Source organism: Phyllostomus hastatus, unplaced genomic scaffold, assembly GCF_019186645.2.
Source record: "Phyllostomus hastatus isolate PE091 unplaced genomic scaffold, TTU_PhHast_1.1 phas_scaffold_193, whole genome shotgun sequence".
NCBI classification, from domain to species: Eukaryota; Metazoa; Chordata; class Mammalia; order Chiroptera; family Phyllostomidae; genus Phyllostomus; species Phyllostomus hastatus.
The window spans coordinates 1227271-1251664 of NW_025334015.1; the positions used below are offsets into that span (position 1 = coordinate 1227271).

General features: G+C 40.7%; 1 pseudogene; it reads left to right on the forward strand.

The window, feature by feature from the left end:
• Positions 1-409: 409 nt before the first annotated feature.
• LOC123832510 overlaps positions 410-24394 on the forward strand; it is a 101830-nt pseudogene continuing 77845 nt past the window's right edge.

The following is a 24394-nucleotide window of genomic DNA, read 5'->3' on the forward strand; positions in this document are numbered from 1 at the left end:
CATAAACATATGTTTTTTTAAAAATAAAAATAAAAAAGATCCCAAAGATATAAAATCAGAAATAAAATGGGAGATTAAAACTGTCACCATGGAAATACAAAGGATGATTTAAAAATGCTATGAAAATTACATTCCAATAAATTGGACAAACTAGAATAAATAAATAAATTTCTAGAAATGGAACCTTTGAAGATTGAATTAGGAAAAAAACAGAAAATCCAAAAAGTCTCCTTACTAGCAACAAAATTGAAGCAGTAATTTAAAAAAAAACTCCCCCAAAAACTGTCTTCCCACTGGTCCATAGCAGACATTTTCAGAGCAGCCAAGGTTCATGCAGCCTACATGCCACACAGCATCTCCTGTGAAAGCAGGAGCTGGCTATGTAGTTTCCTCCTTTTGTCTCACAACTATGTCCACCAGCAAAAATGCTAACTCACCAGCTGTCTGCCTTAATAGAGTCAGGAACAAGGGGAGAGACCGTACAGAAATGAGGCATCACCAAATAGAAGTTAATTTGGAGCTGAGGAAAGCTAAAAAGGATGACCAGGTGCCAAAAAGGAGAAATGTCAGCTTCTTTCCAGATGATGCTACTTCTCTAACTGCCAACACACACACACACACACACACACACACACACACCACCACACACCACCACCACCACCACCACCACCACCAACAACAACAACAACAACAACCAACAGACTGTAAATTGGTCTGCTGAGGACGTTGTCAAAGGCATAAAAAAGTAACAGTATGGAAAGCCATCTCCAAACTACTCAAAATGCTAGGAAACTGCCTTCTGGTGAGAAACAGCCACTCATAAACAATATAATCTGTGCTGGTTTGATTCCAAAATTTGTGTCCCCTCGAGGCAGAACAGGTTGTAGTACCATTCAGTTTGAATCTGTTTGGCCCTCATTCACACTGCTTCTGGAACATTAGAATGAACTGAGGTTATAGTAGATGGAGGTGCTATCCCAGCACTCTTTTCTCCTCTGGCATCTCCCATGCTCACATCCGTGAATAAGCAGTATGGGTTCCAGGAAATGTTGCAGGTGACAGTTCAGTTTTCCAAGACTTGGTTGAGTATGGTGTAGATGGCCACTGTTGGCTTGGCTTGTGGCCCCTGACGTATTGTCTTTAGCATGTAGTTCTGTAATAGTACATGGACACTTTCAAACTTTTGTTGGAACAACAATCTTGTACTCCCTGTTAGATGCTGTTGTGCAGATTCTTCCTAATTTAGTTTGTCTCCTGTATCATAATGATCCAGAAGTATTAGCAGGTAGCTGCTGGGCCATCTCCTACCTTACCAATGACCCAAATGAACAGATTTAAATGGTTGTGGAATAGGAGTTGTGTCCCAACTTGTGAAGCTCCTGGGAGCTACTGAATGCCGACTGTGACTCCTGCACTAAGAGCCATGGGAAAAGTTGTCACTGGGACCAATGAACAGACTCAGGTTGTAATAGATGCATGAGCACCTGCTATCTTTCCCAGCCTGTTAACTCCAAAACTAATATTCACAAGGAAGCTATAATGTCAAACATCACAGCTGGCCACCAGAAGCAGATATAGCAAGGTGTGTGTCGTGGATTAGTCCCATTTCTCGTTGGTGTTTTCTCTAAGGCAGACTTTAAGACACAAAAGGAGGTCATATGGGCTGTAACCAACTATACAGGTGGTGGAACAGTCAAAGAGAACATACACCTCATTCACTGTGGTGTAACACAACCACTGATAAACCTCTTAACTGTGAAAGATACCAAAATTATTATGGTAATTCTGGGTGCCATTTCAAATATCTTTCTGGCTACTGAGAAATTAGGTGAAATCAAGGAACTTGGTATAATGACTGAAGAATGTGGAGGTTTGGGCAAAACTGAAGCTTCACAAAACCATGAAAATGAACCTGCATATAAAACTTCATTAAACTTAATTAAGAAGTATTTCTCTGTAGATAAAGGGGAAATTCAAGCTGTTGTGCCAGAAATTACCTTTGAAGGCTGTAAGATCTGAGTCCAGGATGGCACCCCTGGGATCTTTAACTTTTTAATTGTACAGGTGAGGCATAAATTATTTGTTGTGTACTATGTTTGATATGTTTGCTTACTGTTTCTCTAATAAGAACTCTTTTTAAATGTGGTTTGTTATTGTAGCACTTTTTACAATAAAACTATACTTGAACAGTTCCAAACTGTATATACTATATGAAGGTACTCTTGTCAGTGGGTTTCTTATTTCTATGTGAAATTTCATATCTTGCAATGTCCTATAAATAAAGATTAAATCCCACCCTTTCCATTACTTCAAAAGAAAAATTGCCAACAAACAAAAGTACATGACCAGATGGTTTCATAGGTGAATTTAACTAAATATTTAAAGAAAAATTACTGCCTATTCTTCTCACACTATTCCAATAATTTGAAGAGAAAGGAAGGCTTCCAAACCCATCTACAAGGCTAGCATTATCCAGATGTCAAAACCAGACAAAGACACTACAAAAAATTATTAACCAATATCCCTGATGAACATAGATGCAAAATTTTTCAATAAAATACTAACAAACCAAATTCAACAATACATTTAAAAAAACTACACATACTATGATCAAGTGGGACTTATTCCAGAAATTCAAGGATTGTTCAATATCAGCAAATCAATTAGCATGATACAAATTAGCATCAGCAAGACTAACACTAAATATCATATGATCATCTCAATAGATGAAGAAAAAGCACTTGGCAAAATTCAACATTCATTTATAATAAAGACTCTCAACAGCCCTGGCTGGTGTAGCTCTGTGAAATGAGTACTGGCCTGTGAATCAAAGTGTTGCTGATTTGATTCCCATTCTACGGCACATGCCTGGGTTGTAGGCCAGGTCCCTAGTAGGGGTTGCATGAGAGGTAACCACATATTGATGTTTCTCTCCCTATCTTCTTTCTCCTACCCTTCCCCCCTTTCTAAAAATAAATAAATAAATTCTTAAAAAAGAGACTCTCAACAAAATGGAGATAGGGAAACTTACCTCAACATAATAAAGGCTATACATGACAAACCCACAGTCAGCATCATTCAACTCAGTGTTGAAAAGCTGATAGTCTTCCTCTAAGTTCAGCAACAAAAAAGGATGCCCACTCTCACAAACATTATTCAATATAGTATTGGAAGTCCTAGCCACAGCAGTAGCCAGGTAAGAAAAATAAATAAAATATATCCAAATTGAAAAATAAGAAGTAAAACTGTCAATATTTGTAGATGACATGTTACTATATAGAGAGAACCTCAAAGACTCCAACAAGACATTATTATGATTAATAAATAAATTCAGTACAGTAGTAGGCTACAAAATTAAGGGCAATTTGTTATGTTTCTATATACTAACAATGAATAATCAGAGGAAAAATTAAGAAAACAATTTCAATTACAATTGCATCAAAAAAGGATAAAACTCTAAGGATAAATTTAATCAACTAGGTTTTGAAAGACCTGTACTCAGAAAACTATAAGACACTAAAGAAAAAAATTGAACAGGGAACAAATAAATGGAAGGATATACCATGTTCATGGAAGGACTGGAAGAATTAATACTGGTAAAATCCATACTACCCAAAGTAATCTATACATTCAGTGCAATTCCTATCAAAATATAAATGACATTCTTCTATGAACCACAAAAAGCAGCCCTAAAATTCATATTGTACCACAAAAGACCACTAATAGCCAGAACAATCTTCAGAAAGAAGAGCCACATATTGAGGTATCACACTCCTTGACTTTAAACTTTACTACAAAGCTATAATAATCAAAAAGAGTATGCTACTGGCACAAAACAGACATAGATCAATGAAACGGAATAGAGATCCCAGAAATAAGCTTTAGCTTATATGGTCAATTACTCTATGACAAAAGAGGCAAGAATATGTAATGGAGAAATGACAGTCTCTTCAATGAGTGAATTTGGGAAAACTGGACAGATACAAAAGTATACAACTTGACCACTTTCTTACACCACATACAAAACTAAACCCAAAATGAATTAAAGACTTAAATCTAAGACCTGAAACCATAAAACTCCTACAAGAATATATAGGTAGTAAACTATTTGACATCTGTCTGAGAAATATCTTTTTGGATATGTCCCCTTAAACAAGGAAAACAAAAGCAAAAATAAACAAATGAGACTACATTAAACTAAAAAGCTTCTCATAGTGAAGGAAATCATCAACAAAACAAAAAGACAAAAAGAAGAATATATTTGCAAATGACATATTTAATTAGGAGCTAATATTCAAAATATATAAGGAACTCATACAACTCAAAAGCAAACAAAATAAATAAACAAATAATCCAATCAAAATATGAGCAGAGGACATGAATATACATTTCCCCAAAGAAAATATCCAAGTTGTCAACAGGCATAGGAAAGTGTTCAAGATTCTAATCATCAGGAAAATGCAAATCAGAACTACAGTGAGATATCCCTTCACATGTGTCAGATGGCTGTAGTAAAAAAATCAACAAAGAAGAAGCACTGGCTTGTAGAGAAAGGAATGTGGAGAAAGGGTAAGTCTTGTGCACTGTTGGTGGGGGTGCACTCTGGTGCAACCACTGTGGAGCACAGCATGGAAATTCCTCAAAAACTGAAAACAGAGCCAGTATAAAGCCCAGCAATTACACTTCTCAGTATTTACACAAAGAAAACAAACACTCAAATTCAAAAAGATATATGCATCCCTGTGTTTATTAAAGCATTATTTGCAATAACCAGATATAGAAGCAGCCTTGGTGCCCATTAACAGATGAGCAGATGAAGAAGATGTGATGCATACACATGATGGAATGTTACTTAGCAATTGAAGACTGCAGTCTTGCCATTTGTGACAAAATGGATGGGCCCACAGGGTATTCGGCTATGTGAAATAAATCAGGGAAAAACAAATACAATAGAATTTCACTTATATGTGAAATAGAAAAAAACAGCAAATGAACAAACAAAAGAAAATGAAAACAGTCTCATAAAAACAGATCAGACTGATGGTTGTCAGCCTGGAGGGGATGAGAAGACAGGTGAAAGAAAGGTGAAGGGGAAGGTAGTCAATAATACTGTCATAACTTTGCATGGTGACAGATGGTTACTATACTCAGTGTCGTGATCACACCGTAAGGTATATAAATGTTGAATCACTACATTTTAACCCTGAAACTAATATAATATTGTATGTCAAGTATATGTAATTATTTTCTAATGTAACATTCTGGCACTCACTGCAAAGGTTATTGTAAAGATAAACCCCAGGACTGCCTTAAATAAAATCTTCCTTTAAATTTTGTAAGATGTATTGATCCCCTGATTTATAATATGTATTCCTTACAATGTTTCTCCTTTGGGGGGTTAACCAGGCTGAGCCTAAGGGACAGACGCCCACATGCCTCCTGTTCTCAGTGTCAGTCTCCAGAACTTCGCTGCCAGGGTGGCTGCTCTCAAGCTTGTGGTTCACCATAGCACCCGGTTCTTTCCACCTGTTCTTTCCACCCATTCTTTCCAAGCCCAGTTCTATTCAGGCATTCATGCAGTGGAGTTGTCCTGGGCGCATTTATCCCGTCTGAACAGCAAAGTCATGGTTTCTGACTTAGGACTTCTCCAACCTAATAGATGAACCACAGCTGAACCACAGAGAGTCCATATGGCAGCTGTCCTAGATTTACGGCTATGTGGTGGTATTATTCCTAAAGACAATGAGAACTCATGTCCGCAGGGCCTCTCCAGTCAAAGCAGTAATTTCACAGTTGAATATCAGCAGAAATACTGAGACCACGTATATAAGTGTGTTTATGTGGTATGCATGTAAAACTAACAGCCCTTGGATCACTGAGCTACAAACACCCTCCTGAGGTTAATCTGGAAGTCACAGAGATGCCTCTCTCTCCAGGGCTGTATGCCAGATGTAAATGGGAAGGCACTGGAGCCTACAGTTAGCCCAGCTGCATCTTAAAATTAACATCATGTTAAAGTAAGTTCTCCGCAAATGCTATTTTGTAACAGTTGCCTGGACTGTTTTTGGGAGCAATGGCAGTTAAGTACATAAGCCTGTCTCTCTTTTGGGTTAATCAGTGCCAAACAATAAAGGAAAAACCACTGCTTTAATAACTGTAGTTACCACTTACTGAGTGTGCACTAAGTAAGCACTGAGCACCATGTTAAATGCTTTGCATGCCTTATCTGGCTTAGACCTTCTCCTGGTCCTGAGAGGTGAGCACTTCCAGTGTCATAACAGTTGTGGGAACAGATGCTCTAAGCATGATTTGCCTGGTCTGTGGGCAAGTGTGTGAGCTGGGATTTTCATCTGGGTCGGTATGACTCTAACAGATGCTCTCTTAACCCTTAGTGTGTACAGTACTTCCTTCTTATGGAGGGTCAGGGATGGGCTCTTTCTTCCTGTAGCTCGGGGTGGGGAGCGGTTTCTCTAGTGTATAGCAACCAAAGTCCAGAAATATTTCCAACCAACAGATCACTATCTGTTCTTCTAATGAGCTGGGGCAAAGGCACCTGTATTTTGGTTGAGTGAGGTCTCCTGCCAGTCCTACTACCATCAATAGAAGAACATAAGGAAAAAAGGAAGGAGCAAGCTCTTATTGAAATGCAACCTGAAATGCAATCTGCTCACTACCCAGCACTTTCTGAACTAATCTGGATCAGAACAGAGGCATCTTCGGCCTCATCCTAATGGCCTGGAACCATAGGGAATGGGAAAATTGGCCACACAGCCCAGGTCTCACAGGTGTGCTCCAACCCAGCCATGGCTTGCTTTTCCACTCTGGGAAGCTCTAAGGGGATAGACAGCAGGCACTGCCTTGCTAAAGTGTGGTCCTGTCACTTTTTAGCCTTTTGGCCAAGATCAAGCAGGTGTATGTGTCCTGGGACACCTTGAGGCAGAGTCCTGACACACACATGTCCCACTGAGGCCAGCCTCTGGTAGCAGCATGGAGGGTCTTGCAGAAGTTGTGAGAAACACAGCTAAGAAACCCACCCCTCCTGAGAGACAGGCAGCCACTGGACAAGGAGGCATGACTCAGCTCCAGTCCCAGGGTGGGAGAGCGAGAGAAAGAACTTAGAAAGAAATAGCTAGGAACTTGCACTCCATTCTCTGCTCCACAAATGAGATTCCCCAGCTGACCTTTCATGCCTGAAAGGTCAGCAGGCCTAAAAGGTCAGCTGAGGAATTACACCACACACTGAGCATGTAAATGGGACACACCCTCTGTCCTGCCACTTTCTCCCCTGCCTACTGGAAGACCCTGCAGAGCCCCTGGGGCTCCCTCAGTGAAGTCAGCAAAGCCCAGCAGGGCCTGGCTAAAGGCCAGTATGGCAGCAGGATAGAGCTCAGCTGGTTCTGGGGCCCATTTGCTGAAGTCTGCTCTGGGGCACAGATCCTAATCACTCGCACAGACAGCAGGAGAATACCAGCTGAGGTACACCATAGTTAGGAAGTGGGTTCCCCACTCTCCTCCTTCTCTTAAAAGCACTTAAAGGACAAGTGGCTACACAGACCCCCAGGCAAATGTCTGCTCGGCCTTGGGGTTGCACTTCTTTTTTTAGCCCCTGACACATCTTCATCGTACCCCAAATCCAGTGCTATTCAACACCCACAACAACCAAGCCTAAGCTTAGTCTCAAAGTCTGTCCCCAGCTACTACAGACAAAGCCAATCTATTTAACTCAGCATTCTTCGGCCTCCTGTTCAGCTTGCCAGGAATATGTCTGCCTGAGCCACTCACTTTGCCAGGCATGCCCCATCCCCATTTCCTCTGAGCCAATTAAACCCTACCTGTCATTCAAGGCCCAGATAAAATGCCACTTCTATCATGATGTTGTGCTTCCTCATTACAGCCACAGTTACCTGTTAAATATGGACAGGACCCTTTATATGGTCCCTCCTACATAGTAGTATATAGTGTAGATATTTATAGGGTTCTCTCCCTTTACCATATTGCAAGTTTGGGGGGGGGGTTAGTGAACATTCTTGTATTGCACTGTGCTTCTTACACCCTTAGTCCAACACAAGGTAGTTACCATATTTTGCCATGTATAGAGCAACACTTTTTTGCCCAAACTTTTGAGGGAAAAATAAGGATGTGCATTATAATGGGGAGTACTAATTCTATATCTATATAGATGTTTTTAATTCTTTTATTTATGCTTATGTGTGAAAAGTGTAACTCTAGAAAGCAATAATGGCATCTGTATGCAAAATAATTCTCTGGAATACAACACTTGGCTTTGTTTCTAAATATAAATAAATAAATAATTGAATTACAAAATTAAAGCAAAATATTTTTTCCTGAATGTTTGGGCCAAAAACATGGGTATCTATTATACACGAGAGCACATTATACACAGCAAAATACAGTACTTTTCTTTTTGAATATTTTATTTATTTAATTTTAGAGAGAGGGGAAAGGAAGGAGAAAGAGAGAGAGAAAAATGTCAATGTGAGAGAAAAACATCAATTGGCTGTCTTTCATACTCTCGCTTGCCTTTTGTACACACCTTGGGAACCAAACCCGCAACCCAGGCACATGCCCTGACTAGGAATCAAACTGGCAACATTTTGCCCTGTGGGATGATGCTCAACCAAATGAGCCACACCAGTCAAGGCCAAGGTAGTTATTCTTTCTCATTGTTCTGTAAAATTCTAGTCCCGACCTTTTAAATATGCTACCTTCCTTCCACTCTAAATGATGATCTTCCTGACTTTCCTCTGGTCTGGCATCTCCTGCAGGTTCTGGCACATTCAGAACTACCCTTTACAAGATCAGTCTCAGGGTATCATATGGGAGAGACTCAGGTGCACGGTGCCATACAGGGTTCACGTAGACTTTCATGCAAATCGTGCCCCCATGGAACTTCATATATGGATGTACAGAAGAAAACAGAAGCTGGTAGACTATGTAGTTAAGTGCCTTATTCCATAATCCAGGCAAACATTTAATGTTACTCAGCTGAAATAAAGCTGGAGGAAATGAGAGGAGAGAACAAATACAAGCCACACTGCATAGGGAGGAACAGTAAGTTGTGAGACTATGGGAATCATGGGCTATTTTGCACTCATGGGCTATTATCCATTCTCTCTTCTTCTTGTGACAGAAGTCCTCTTAATCTTCCCTTGAGGAAGCACAGGCCCAAATAACTTGAGTTGAGCACGTATCCCAAATTTGGCCAATGGGAACACCAGATATCACACTAAGGACTGATTTTTTTTTTTGCTGAAGCTATCAGAAAAGAGACTTTGGGGGGGAAGGGGTGGCCAAACTATAGAGCCTTCTGAAAACAAATAAGAAAAACAAATCAAGAATACAGAGACAGAGTCCTGTTAACATTTTTGAGACTTCAGATCCTACTGTGCTTGATATCCCTAAACTTTGCAATCATGTGAACCAGTCTCTTTTCTTGGGGCTTATTAAATCAGTGGAGCTGAATTTCTGTAACTTTCAGTGGAGAGCCCTGACTAACATAAGGAATGGCCAAATGATGCACATAAGGAAAACCAAAGAGTCAATAATGCCCTGATTTTTGGAGATCTGAGAGGAAGGTGATTGATGTAAACACAAAGCAAAAGAGGTCATGTAGACAGCAATGTTTACAGATAAATACATTACATGAGCTGGAACTCTGTAAAAAAACATTCCAACCAAGACTGGTATGTTGAATTAAAAAAACCGGCAGGGAAAATGATTCAGTTTTAACAACAAGTAGAAAGCAGAATTAGTTCAGTTGATATAATATTTCTCTGCCTTCTCCAGCAGTGGCATCTTCAAATTAAAGAGAATGGTACAAAAAGAGAAAACAAAGTGAAGATGTATGACAGTCAAGTAAAAAAAGAATTTACTCAATGAAAATATGCTTATGTCACCAGGCCTATTTAGATTACATTCTTGAGTATTAGAGGAACTAGCAGGTGTGGACTCAGCATTACTCCAAGCAATCATTGAAAATCGTGGAGGGTAGGAAACACACCAAAGGACAACATCCCAACTTCCAACAAGGGAAAAGGGATGGCATCTGAAAGCTGTACATGGAAATCTAGGCACCAATCCTCAGCAAAATCCCAGAGTGGATTATTAAACAAATGTATGTGAATACTTAAAAAATAAATGTAGTATTCACCAGAAACAAGTCTGATTTCACATAAAAACAAGGCATCCAACACTAACATCATTTCCAAAGTCTTTACAATGCCCACAACACCCTTCCTGACCCCATCCATGCCTGCTGACATCTCCTTCCCGGTCCCCTGCCATCAGGCCCCTCCCCCTGCCACCTCCACCTGCTGCACACACAAATGCAGACTCACTCTGCCCCAGCCACACTGACCTTCATTCTGTACCTGGAATGCTCCAATCTCATTCCTACCACAGGGACTTTGCTGTCATTGTTCTGCAACTTGGAGATCTCTTCCATCTTATTTTAGCAAGGCAGCCTCCTGCTCATCTTTTAAAAGAGACTTTATTAAAATAGCCTCCATGTAATTACTCTCAATCCAATTATCTCATTTTGTTCTCATGATACACCACAGCTCTATCCAACACGATCAGATTTGTTTGTTCACTCCCTAGCTAGATATGTGCTGTCCAACAGAGCAGCCACTAGCCACATGTGGCTATTGAGCACTTGAAATGTGGCTAACTGAGATAGGCTGTAGGTTAAAATGCACACTGGGTTTTGAAGACTTGGTATGAAAAAAGGATGTCAAATGTCTCATAAAATATTCTGTGTACATTGAGTTAAATACAACATATTATCAAATTAATATCATGTTTTTCTTCTACTTTTTTTTATTGTGGCTACTCAGAAAGTGAAATTGTGAATGTGGCTCCATTATATTCCTGTTGGAAAACAGTGCCCTAGAAAAACAGTTTAACAAAGACATTACTGGTATTGTTTATTATAAATATACATCCTTATATAGAACCATAGCTGGCACATAGAAGGTGCTCAATAAAAAGTTGCTGACTTAAGCTCTGGCTGGGTGGATCAGTTGGTTGGAACATCATCCAGTAGACCAAAAGGTTGTGGGTTTGATCCCCAGTAAGGGCACATACCTAGGTTGTAGGTTTGGTCCCAGTTGGGACAGCAGGCAACCAATAGATCAATAGATCCCCCCCCCCACCGATTCCTCTCTCCCTAAAATCAATAAACATATTCTCAGGTGAAGATTTTTAAAAAGTTACTGGTCTAGTTAATGAACTGCTTTTTCTTTTTAAACAAGGGGGGCAGTGTACCAGACAGATGGGTAGATCTTAAAAATGCTATATATTTTTTTATCAAGGCATTTGACAAAAACTGTTATTTGTTTATAGAAAATTCAAAGTCAGTTGAAGAGTTATGCCACAAGAATAATGATTTGAAGTCACAGGAATAAAATATTCTCATAAAAAAAGGGAAAGCAAGTTCAAATTATTGGATTTTGCAGACTCCAAATCACCATCTGCATGCCTCATTATATTTTATACAGCTAAGATAAAAACACTACCAAACCAACTAAGACATACGTTTGATTCTAAGCTGTTATCCAATTTCAGAAATGCAAAAATGCAAGGGAATGTCTTAGAATCAATGAAATATGGTGTAAATGTCCAAAAGAGGGAAAATCCTCCCTGACTGACCAGCCAGACCCCATCTGGGACCACATATGCGGAGGCTGATATTTTTGTTCCTTGCATACTCTTCATTTCACAATAGTAGGAAAGAGCCTTTTGTAAGACATCATAAAAACAAAAACAAAAAATATTTTTATCATAGTAACTCTTTGAAAATATGCTATGAGAGATGGTCCAAAGGTAGTATTGGGATTTTTCCATTCTGAAGAACGTGGAACACTTAAATATAGCAGTCTACAGCAGAAAGTAAGGAATTTCAGTCATCCTTCCAAGGATGGACTTAGGGCATATTGGGGACAGAGTTGGGGGTAAGGCACAGAGAAAGGAGGGACTGCATGAAGCTCTCGGAGCTGACTCTAGAGGCTGGAAACATCTTCAGGAGACAGCATGCTTTAGAATGTCCTTTGCGTGGGGGCATGTACCTCTAGTCCCAGCTACTCGGGAGGCTGAGGCAGGAGGATCGCTTGAGCTCAGGAATTCAGGCTGTAGTGCACTATGCTGATCGGGCGACCACACTAAGTTTGGCATCAATAAGGTGACTTCCCGGGAGTGAGGGTCACCAGGTTGCCTAAGGAGGGGTGAACCGGCCCAGTTGGAAATGGAGCAGGTCAAAACTCCCATGCTGATCAGTAGAAAGTCCTTTCAGTTGTATGTGATTGTGACAAATTGGTAGCATTTTTCTTTTTTTTCTGTAATGGATTATACCTGCATCTTTCTATAGATTTCTAGATATATAAATTAATTTGGTAACAGATAGTCACAGATAAAAAGAGATGTTGACAAATAAGGAGACATCCAGACCAATAATTCTCAGACAATGGTTTGCAAACTATGAGCCCTTCTGGGTTCTTTGTCCCTGTGCTCACCATGGAGTAGAATGGGGGCACCGGAGCAGACAGCTGCCGTGGAGTGCCACCCTGTCCCCTTTTTATTGGTTTTCTCTATTCTACTGCCCTTAAGGTCTTCTAATAACCCATAATACCTGTATAATTTCCAAATGTTAAGACCCCTTACTCAGGTCTCTTTTCCAGTCTTTAGAGTTATTTACTATAGGTTGACAGTCTATATATGGTTAAAACTAATATTTATTCTTGGACTGCCCTTAACACTGGGAATAGCCTATAAATAGGCATCCTTTGCCTTTGGAACTCCAGCCTCTCAGCCCTGACTCTCCCCTCCCTTGCAGGTCCTGCTTCTGGTAAGATTTTGTCTTCTGTTCATGTACAGTCTGGCTAAAATAATTTTGAAAATTACTGATCTGAAACAGTGGTTCCAAAACATGGTCAAACATGGATATACTTTGATATCATAACATCATTGATGTTACAATATAGATTCCTGGGTCTCATCTCAGACTCACTAAGTCAGAATCTCAGGCTATTGTCCAGTAGTAAAGCCAATTACCTGGCCAACAGGTGAACTGTCCATCACTGGAAGTTTCCAAGTAGAGACCAAATGATCATATTTCAGTAAAGTCAATGGAAATGTCTTTGTTGGGAGTTACTTTGAGCTAGAAAAACTCTCATGTTACTTCCAGTGGCATAAGGCTTTGAGTTTATGACTAGAAGAGATAGCAGGATTTCTCCTCAAGCCCTCTGCCCCTAGTGCCAGTGGACAGGTGGACTCCTGAGCTGTGATGATAGGGGTTGGGGCATTCAGCAGTGCTAACTCTGCCAGCAACATCACCAGTCCTTTAACAAGAATAAGACTTCGTCAGGGTAATTATGAATAGGTTCTGCTATATTTCCCAGACAGAAGAAATCAATATAACCAATTAAAGAATGAAAATAAACAATGACAAAGCAGCTTATATTCATTTTTCATAAGAAGATAACAAATTTTTACATTTAAATATGAAACACCTATTGATATATTACAAACCAGGTAATGAAACTTAATTACCAAGTGCCAGCTCAGTACAAGTTACAATGCTTTCCTGCTTCCTCTCCCCTTCTCTGCACCTCATTTTCTTCTTCCTCACCTCAGGCCATAAGTAGATTGTATAAACTCTAAGACTGAACATGTCAGTCCCTGTACTCTGCCTTTGTCAACTGTAAGATGTAGTCATGTAGGTTTAGTGCTGCCTATTGCTGAGCCACTCCTGACCAAGTTCTGCATGCATGTATTTCTTCATTCAACAAATATTCACTGAAACTGTGACTTGAAATATGTTCTAAATCAGGGGTATGAAACTCATTTTCACTGGGAGCCACATCAGCCTTGCAGTTGCCTTCAAAGGACCAAATGTAATTTTAGGGCTGCATTAGGGTCAAGGAGGGTCAAGGAGGGCTGTATTAGGGTCAGCACTGCTGCCAGGTAGAAACAAGGTGCCAGGCCAGATAAAACAAGGTGGAGGGTCAGATTCAGCCCATAGGCCTTGTGTTTGTCACCTGTGTTCTGTATCATGTGATGAGAATAAAAATGTGAAGGACATAATCCTTGCTCCTTCAGGTGGAGAGGCAAATGAAAGATTCTAGTAATCAAGCTTCCATAAATGCAGTGTCTAATTATGAGCCCTCCTTTGTATCAGACTTTTCTTAATCCCAGCCACACATACTCAGGCCATTAAGTAAATTTCTGCCTCCATTTCTTAATCACAATCCAGTTCCTATGTTGGGTCTGTAGACCTGTTTCAGAGTACCATCTCATGTGATGGAAATCCTACTAACAGGTTCACTTCATTTTCCTGGGGCCAAACCATATACCAGGATCCAACTGAAATGGCCTCTTACTACCTCCTCCTCTCCACATGCCCCCTGAGCCATGCTGCCCCCTGTCTGATTCTGACATGAGGAGGGTTTTTTAGGTCCCACCAATCTAAAGTTACAATGGAATCATAGTAACCATCATAACTCATTTTTGGTATTACTAAGTTACAGGTATGGATTCCAACATATGGTATGAAGTTTTAAACCTTTTAAATTTCAATTTGGCATCCCCTATACTCTAATTGCTGGACCTGGAAGCCATCTAAGAAACTAAATGGATGCTGTCCTTAAAATTCCCCCTCTTTCTCTTTGAACAAGACTTCTAGTCACATGCCTGCTGATTTCTTCTTAGGATAAGTTCTTATCCTTGACTCTTCATGAAAACTGTCTTCTGACAAGCTGCCCCATCACCTGAAGCTCATTGCCTATCTTAACAGACCAAGTGCTGAGGCTTATCAGTTCCCTTAAAAGGCCAACTGATCAAGCCACTTGGGACATTACATTGCCTCATGTTAAGTTCAAATTTGTCAAAACCCCATATATGCTCTTATGGTTTGAATTGTCTCCTCCACCCCAGAAATACTTCTTGAAGTCCTAATACCCAATGCTTCAGAATGTGACCTTATTTAAAAATAAATTTGTTGCAAATTCCAGGAACTTCTGGCCAAGATGGAGGCATAGGTAGATATACTTTGCCTCCTCACACAACCCAAATAAGGACAACAATAAATTTAAAAACAAAAAATAACCATAACTACTAGAAAATCAAACTGTATGGAAGTCCAACAACCAAGGAATTAAAGGAAAAAAATTCATTCAGACTGGTAGGAGGGGAGGAGATTGGCAGCCGGGGTAGAGAGGACCCGTAGCAAGGTGCTGGCTGGAGGATAGGGCAGTCCCACATTTAAGTGTGGATAATCCTGGAGGAACTACTGGGGAACAAGACAGACCACACAACCCAGGGTTCCAGTGAGGGGAAAAAAGCCTCAGAACCTCTGACTTTAAAACCTGTGGGGGTTGTGGCAACAGGTAAACTCGCAGTCTCACAGGACAGTTCATAGGAGAGACTCACAGGGTCCTAGAATGTACACAAACCCACCCACCCAGGAATCAGCACCAAAAGGGACCAATTTGCCTCTGGGTAGCAGGGAAGTGACTGAAAATGGGGTGAGAGACAAACAAGTGGCATTGCTCCCTTTTGGACTGCTCTCCCACATACAGCACCACAACACAAAGATGTGGGTTTCCCTGCTCTGGCAAATACCTAAGGCTCTGCCCCTTACAACATAACAGGTGCACTAAGACTGAAAAAATGGCCCAAATGAAAGAACAGATGAAAGCTCCAGAAAAATACAACTAAGTGATGAAGAGATAGCCAACCTATCAGATGCAGAGTTCAAAACACTGGTAATCAGGAGGCTCACAGAAATGGTTGAGTATGGTCACAAAATAGAGGAAAAAGTGAAGGCTATGCAAAGCAAAATAAAAGAAAATGCACAGGGAACCAACAGTAAAGGGAAGAAACCAGGACTCAAATCAACGATTTGGAGCAGAAGGAAGAAATAAACATTCAACCAGAACAGAATGAAGGCACAAGAATTCAAAAAAAATGAAGAAAGACTTGAACTTCTGGGGCAACTTGAAATGCTCCAACATCCAAATCATGGGGGTGCCATAAGGAGAAGAGGAAGACCATGAAATGGAAAACTTATTTGAACAAATAATGAAGGATAACTTCCAAAATATACTGAAGGAAATAGACTTCTAGAAAGTCCAGGATTGTTGGGGACCACCCTGCCTGATCTCAGGAAGCTGTAACCTCCCGTAACTTAGGCTGAGAGAGAGACCTCTGAACCAGGAGCCACTAAGGAGACAAAACATTTCCCTGGCATGAACACTGCCTGTCCTGTGCCTGACCTCCTAATCTTGATCAGTTAGCCAATGACGGGTAAGATTTCCCATGGAGGGAATTGCCTAAGACAGGCATGATCACAAGGAGGCCTCTGGGAAGAGACTCGGGGCTGTGGAAATGAAGGGGTGATGGACATCAACCCCTGCCCCCTCAGCTTGTCAAAGCCTGAGTCCTTGTTTTTAGAAGTGAGAAATCCAAGTCTCCTGGCTGCCTTTGTCTCCTCTGTTGACTCAGGCCTGTGGAAATAGCAGGGGAAATGCAGCCCAGACCAGAGTCAGAGGACCCTTGGGGTAATCAGGCCTGGGACATAGAATATGCAAGATCCTGTGAGATCTGTTTGCTGGAGGATGTTATTAGATTAGAATTGGAAGGCACAGACAGGAAACCAAAACTAGCCCTTTGAGCCATATGTTGAAAGTCCAGTCTCTGCCCAGAATCACAATGCGGGTTCTGTCTGCACCTTTGTAAGTCACCTACTTCTTTTGATCTTTTCTGCCAGACTGTGAATCCACAAACTGAATCTGTATTCTCAATAAAAATCTGCTCTGGAATGGAAATGGGGCACTCCCCACTAGAAAGAGTGGCCGTTCCGTTCTTACTTCCCGACATGACCTGGTTGTCTCTGTGTATGTTTTTCTCTTGTGTTGATGAGCCATCCACAGCATTCTGTGCTCACTGCAGGCCAGTGAGCCTGCACTGAGCATCCTGGATGCTCAGAGAGTTCCAAAGAATTTGGATCCAGGAAGCACACACCAAGGCACATCATAATGACATTATCCAAGATTAAAGAGAAGGAGAGAATCTTAAAAGCAGCAAGAGAAAAGGAGACAGTTACTTACAAAGGAGTGCCCTTAAAGGTATCAGCTGATTTCTCATAAGAAAGCTTACAAGCAAGAAGTGACTGGAAAGAAGTATTCCTAGTCATGAAAGGCAAGGACCTACATCCAAGATGACTCTATCCAGCAAAGCTACTATTTAGAATGGAAGGGTGGATCAAGTCCTTCCCAGATAGGGTCAAATTAAAGGAGTTGATCATTACCAAGCCCTTATTTCATGAAATGTTAAAGGGACTTATGTAAGAAAAAGATGATCAAAACTATGAATAGTAAAATGACAACTCACAACTATTAACAACTGAACCTAAAAAATACAAAACAAAACAAAGCAAACAACTAGAACAGGAACAGAATCACAAAAATGGAAATCACATGGAGGGTCATCAGCAGGAAAGGGGAGTGGGGAGAATGGGGGAAAAGGTACAGGGAATAAGAAGCATAAATAGTAGATACAAAATAGACAGGGGGAGGTTAAGAATATAATAGGAAATGGAGAAGCCAGGGAACTTATATGTATGACACTAGGACATGAACTAATGGGGGTGGGAGAATGCCAGTAGGAGTGGTGGTGCAGGGCAAAGGGTAATAAAGGGGAGAAAAAAATGGTACAAGTATAATGGCATAATCAATAAAATGTAGTTTTTAAAAATAAATAAAAATAGAGTTGTTGCAAATGTAATTAGTTAAGACAAAGTCATATTGAAGGAGGGTGAGCCTTTAATCCAATATAACTGATATTCTTTACTAAGAGGAATGTGAATATAAACACATGGAGATGGAACACAATGTGGAGACACATAGAGAAACTGCCATGTGATGGCAAAGACAGACACTGGAATGATGTTGCCAGAAGTCGAGAACACCTGGTGCTACCAGAATCTGGAAGAGGCATGAAAGGATCCTCTCCTACAGGCTTCGGAGGGAGCATGGCCCTGTCAATACCTCAGTTTTGGATCTCCACCCTCCAGAATTGTGGGACAATTAGTTTTTGTTGTTGTAGGCTATCCAGTTAAAGGCATTTTATTATGAAAGCTCTGGGAAACTAATAGAGATGCCACATTACCCATTTGGCTATACCTCCAGGGGATTTGAAGCAAGGAAGGAGGAGACTCCAGTCTTGCTTGGCCATCAAACTTAGCATCAGACTTTAGTCCTTTTTACCCTAAGTTAGGTTATTTATGGCCAGAGCCAGCTGACACTTGCTCTGATTATTTTGTTTTCCATGGCCAGCTGCTGAAACCCTTATGCTCTTCCTAGCTTCTCTATCTGATTTGTGACAAGAACAGACTTTCAGCTTCCTGGCTCACAACTTAGGGACATAAGGAAAGTTAGTGCCCCTGGGTACAAGAATGGTTCTCTTGGCTTCTTTCAGTGTGTAGGCTACATGAAAAGAAAACAAAATAGACAAGTCAATCATATTCCAAGGTAACACATGCTCACTATCAAAAGTACATTTGTTGTTAAGCTATTTCTCTAGCAGTGGTTCTGACCCATACCTAATTCTCCATTGTATGGAAACACAGAGGGAATAAGCTGTTGATTTGAGACTGAACAAAATTAATTTACCTACAAGGGAAATAAGCTTGTCACCATGGCTTCAATGAACAGATTATATGATGTACTAGCTCATAAAATTCAGAAAAGTTAGAATTTACTGTTGTAAGTTTAGAAACCATCTCAATTTGGTTTAGGAAAAAAAGGAATTTATTATTGGAAAAAAAAACACAACAAAAACCAGGGCGGGCCCAGAGTCAGAGGAAGGGGCTGGAAATAGAGATGGGAAAGTCCTCTGTGTTTGCTCTCCATCTTTACCTCTTCTCTTCTCTCTACAACAGATTTGCTGCTTTCTGTCTGAAGATCAGCTCTCTTGGTGCATCAATTTACTTGGTGGAAATGGCTCCCAAGTTCACATGTTACATGTTCAGCCATTAAGCTTCTCTCAGTCCCCATTCCTCCTTCCCGGGAAGAGACTCTAGTTGGCCCAGCTTCAGTCAAGAGCCCATCTCCTCACTGGTCAGAGGTGGTGGGGGTGGACAGCCCTGGAAAGCCAGAACATGGCTGCCAAGAGTCACCTCCATGGCTGTGAATGGCAGTGACAAGGAGAATGGGCTAGCTGGGCCAACAACCCTCAAGGTATTTTCTACTGTGGTGCTCTGAGAAGCTTCTCTGAGGAGCAACTTGTACACAACAGTGATGTCAAAATAAGACTGGAAATAGACCAGATAATCAACTCCTTCCTTGTTCTCAATTGGACTCAGAGATGAAATTAGGGGGCAAGTCCTGGAGATTGGCACCATGCTATACCTAGAGTTCTCCCTGTGCCAGCTGCTCTTCCTCTCAGATAAATTCTTTGGCAGGAGACTCCTCAGTGTAAACAGACTAAAAGATAATCTAGACCACTGAGTGTGGGCTCTATATCTGGAGTTGAGGAAGGAATTGGGTTAAAAATAATGAGAGCTCAGAGGATAATTTCCTAAGAGGATGGGTTAATTGTCAAATACCTGCCCCCTACTTCCTCCTTGAGAATACAGTGGTGGGTATAGGTACACAGTTTTTGTGTAGAGTTGTTCTTGGTTCTGTTCCCACATTACCCTTAAGACTTGGATAAAGACAAATACTATGTGGTATTGTTTACATGTGGAGTCTTTAAAAATAGAATTTATGGAAACAGAGAGTGGACTGGTAGTTTCCAGGGGCTGGGGGGTGAGGTTGTGGGGAGGTTGTGAGGAAAATGGGGAAGTTTTGGTCAAAGATTACAAACTTTTAGTTATAAGGTGAATAAGTTCTGAGGACCTAATATACAGTATAGTAACTATAGTTAATAATACTGTATTGTATACTTGAAATTTGCTAAAAGAGTATACCTTAAGCGTTCTTATCACCAAACCTAAAAAAAAGTAACTATATGAGATGATAGATGTGTTAATTAACTGTATTGCAATAAATATTTTATAATGTATATGTATATCAAATCACCATTTGCACCTCTTAAATATATACAATTTTATTTTTCAAGCATACCTCAATTTTAAAAATTAAAATAAAGAAGATTTGGGCAAGTTACTTAACCTTTCCAAACCACTTGTGACATAGTCCTAATATGTCTTCCTCATGAAGCTATTAAAGATTAAATGAGATTGTCCATGAGAAGTGCTTATCATGGTGCCTGATTTAATACTCATTTGCAGTGATTATCCTTATAACTATACTTAGTCTTATAATTATATTCCTATTGGCTTCTCAGCTGCTTTAGCCTAGCACTTTTTTCTTACATGATTTTATTTTCTACTGTAGAGAACAGCCCTAACACAAATTCTCAGATCTCAGGTTTGAAACAGAAGATCCCTGCCACCCAGCATTAGCCAACAACTTGTAAGCTGCTGTGTCTTACAACTATGAATAGCCCAGAGCCCTATAACTTGTGACCCTGGCCTTTCTATAGCTGAGCTGGATACTCAGGATTAGGAAGAGATTTGTTATTATTAGCAGAATATTATTAGCACTCTAGCAAATCAATCACAGATGAGTTTAAAAAGTAAACTGAAAAGTAGAATTCTCATTTTCAGAAAGTGCTTGTCCTCAGAACACCTCCCATGTGAGTGACCCAGCAGTTACTGCTGGAAATGTAAAACAAAACAAAATGAAAAACTTTGACCTTTTGGTCTTTGCTACCTCCATTTCCATGTTTTCTGACAACACTAGAGAGGGGAATAGCAGTATATAATGACTGCAATGAACATGGACAAGGGGGCCCATCTTCCACCCTGGAGAGAGGGCTGGTCCACTCAGAGCTGAGCCTCTTTGCACCCAGGTATAGAAGGAAGGACTTGTCTCCCTGGGTCCAGGACATGGCTGTCACCCACAGGGTACCTACAGTACTTCTCTGCTGCCTCCCATAGCCAGGGTCCCTTGTCACTGAATACTTGTTTACTGTGTAATTAATGAAAGGTAATGGCCTGTGCAGATACTTTACCAGGGAGCTCAAAATTTAAACTCACACCACCAGTTAAGATGGATTTTCTACCTCCTCTGAATCAACTAGCTATATCAAACATTTTTAAAGCTCATGGGGCCTGTGAAAGTATCCTGGGTTATTAATCTCAGCATGAGCACATTCTTCTCTCAACTAAGATTCCTACCAAAAAATACAAAAAGGCCTGCAAAGCAGAAAGGGAGCCATTTTTTCCCCTTTAGGTCTATTACCTGCTTTCTCTTAGCAGAAAAAAATAGCTCAGGCAAGAGTTCCTTGCTGGCTGACTGGAGACCCAAGCTTTGTTTTTGCTCAGAACTTTCAATACATGGTTAAAAATAATCGTTAATGCTTCATGGAAATAAATATTTCAAAGCCACTTGCTTTCTAGCCTGCCAGATGGCTTCATTTCACACTTCCAAGAGTTTCAGACTCTAATAATCTTGGCAACTCAAATTTTGCTGTGGGGTTTATGATCCTAGAATAGGAGTTTGAGTGGTAGATGGGTAATATAAAAAGTTTTTCAAAATTTAAAAATAATATCAATGAATTAATGGAATGAGTTCTATTGCTTCATTCAAATAGCATAACCCAGTCATAGGAATATCATTCACAGGTAATTCCACAGCAAAAATTTCATTAGTCCACACAGTCAGTAAAAGGTCTTTTGATATTTATATTTACTGCCTTCACCCTCCCCTCAAATCCTGTATCAGTTCAGTAGCCCTGTGTGAGCAGACTCAGGGAAATCCAGTCTTGCAGATGAGTTGACACACTTGGAGTCCCTTGCCCACTGGACACAGATGCACACAGGTGCCCAAGGAGGACTGAAAGACAGAGTCCTCTGAGTCTTTCTAGATTCATGGTTGCCTCAGTGTATTTGAGCTGCTATAACAAAACACCACATACTGCATGGCTTGTAGACAAGCAGAAACGTACTTCTCACAGTTCTGGAGGCTAGAAGTCCAAGATCAAGAACAATTCAGTGTCTAATGAGAGATCACTTTCTGGCCCATAGACAGCTGCTGTCTTGTCTCAGCGTCCTAATGTGACATACAGGACAAGGGAACTAACCCCATTTATGACTCCCCATCAGGTCCTAATAATGTATGAAAGGCCATACCTCCTAATGCTCTCATATTGGAGCTTGGAATTTCATCGCACATTTATTTATTCATTGTGTTAAATATTTTATTTATTTAATTTTAGAGAGAGGGGAAGGAAAGGAGAAAGAGAGGGAGAAAAACATCAGTGAGTGGTTGCCTCTCGCATGTCCCCCACTGGGGACCTGGCCCACATCCCAGGCACATGCCCTGACTGGGAATCAAACTGGTGACCCTTTGGTTAACACACTGGCACTTAGCCACTGAGCCACATCAGCCAGGGCTCATCGCACATTTATTCTGAGGGAACACAAACATTCAGTCCAAACAGCCTTGCTTTTAGGTTCATTCTGTTTCTCAGGCTTTGTGCTGAAAGAGGTATTAAGATAGTAGGTCGTTTAAGTCTCTCGTTGCCTTATGTTTTTTATTAATAGTAGCGTTGTCATTATTACATAAGTAACACATTCATTAAAGAGAAGTGAATTCATTAAAGAGAATTCATTAAATGAATTCACATTCATTAAAGAGAATTTATTCTTATTCATTAAAATAAGAATAAATCAAAGAAGCCAAAATTCAAAACACACATACACACAAACCACCATGGATCTTTTAATACAGAAAAACACTACTAAGGATTCAATATGTATTCTTGCAGACTTCCTCAGCCTGTACACACACACACAGATATATGTATTCATACTACAGGAGTTGGCAAAAGTAGGTTTAGAGTTGTGAGTTTATTTTTGTATTATTATTTATTTATTAGCAGTAATTATAACCTGCATGTCTTTTTATGTGAACAACTGTAAACCTATTTTGCCCACCCCTGTATATTTTATGATACTAGGTTTATTCTCTATTTACTATTTTGAAACTTTTTATTCATCTAACAGTGTGGACACCTAACTTGTGGGCTTTTGTCCAAGGCCATCTAAACCTTTCCGTGCTCCATGTGACACACACACAGCACTGAGTTTGCTTCCAAAGGGGAGCTTCCTCCCCAAAAGAGGCTCACAGATTTCAAGAAGTTCAGTGTCAGAGGTCATTTTAACTAACTAATAAGAGTAGGAGGATGATTCCCCCCACCCCCCTGCTGGCTCCCATAGGCATGCACGTTCTTAGCTTTGGTTCACTCTAAATATAAGGGTAGGCCAGAAAGGGGAGGCTGCTGACCAAGGGAGTAGCAGCCTGAGAAGAGGCTGAGGTTGTAAACTGTGGGGCTGATTCCAAAGTGGAGGGCCTTGCTCTCCCATAACCTCTGATAGACCCTGATGTTTGACATGAAACTTAAATCAGTGGAGCAGTAGCTGCTGCCTCTCTTCCCTTTTAATTAGTATGAGAAGTGTCATGTCCTTGGCAGTCCCTCCTGTTTCTCTCTCTCAGTCCATGAAGTCACTTGAGAGAGTTTTGGCATCTGGGAACCTCCTGTAGCTCTGCCAACTGGCCTTCTTCCAAACCCAAGGAGAGTGCCACCATCTTCACATTCTCTGCCAACACACCTTGCAAGAAAGCTGTGCTCCAGAAGTCAGTGCCTCTGAACAACCTACTAGAAAACAACTCCTCACCTGCCAGGTGACCTGAAATGTAATGGGCCCTCAGGGTCCTTAGTGCACCAGCCAGTCCCCTAGAGCTCCAGAGTCCAGTGTCCAGAGTCCCAAACAGACTGAGGCAACTGTGAACCTAGAAAGACTCAGAGGACTCTATGCCTATGCATAGAAACTAATGTACATGAGCCACACACAGAGATGATACAAATGTGAGAAAGTTGACTATCATTCAGCCATGCATTCATTCACCCATCAGGCATTTATTGATGACCTACCATTTAGGAACTTCTCAGTTTGCCCCCAGGAAAAGTAACCAAGCCCAGATGCCACACCATGTCTATCAAAGCTGGTCACTGGGGCCATTGTAACCAAGGTCTCTGAACCAGGTTTGAGCCAACTCAGCCACTCCTCAGAGCTCCTTCCCCACCCACCACAAAATCCCCATATAGAACAATTGCTACCTTGAGCCAGCAAAAGCCTGGACCCACCAGAAGCTCATTCTGAGCTTTATTGGAGTTGGAAAGTCTTTGTGGTTATGTTGAATTTTGCCCTTGGAATCTACCTATGCATGGAAACTCCCTATTCAGTCTTCAGAGTGTATGGCCAAACTTCTGATGGCTTTCTACTTGAACCCTTGTCTTAGTTCATTTC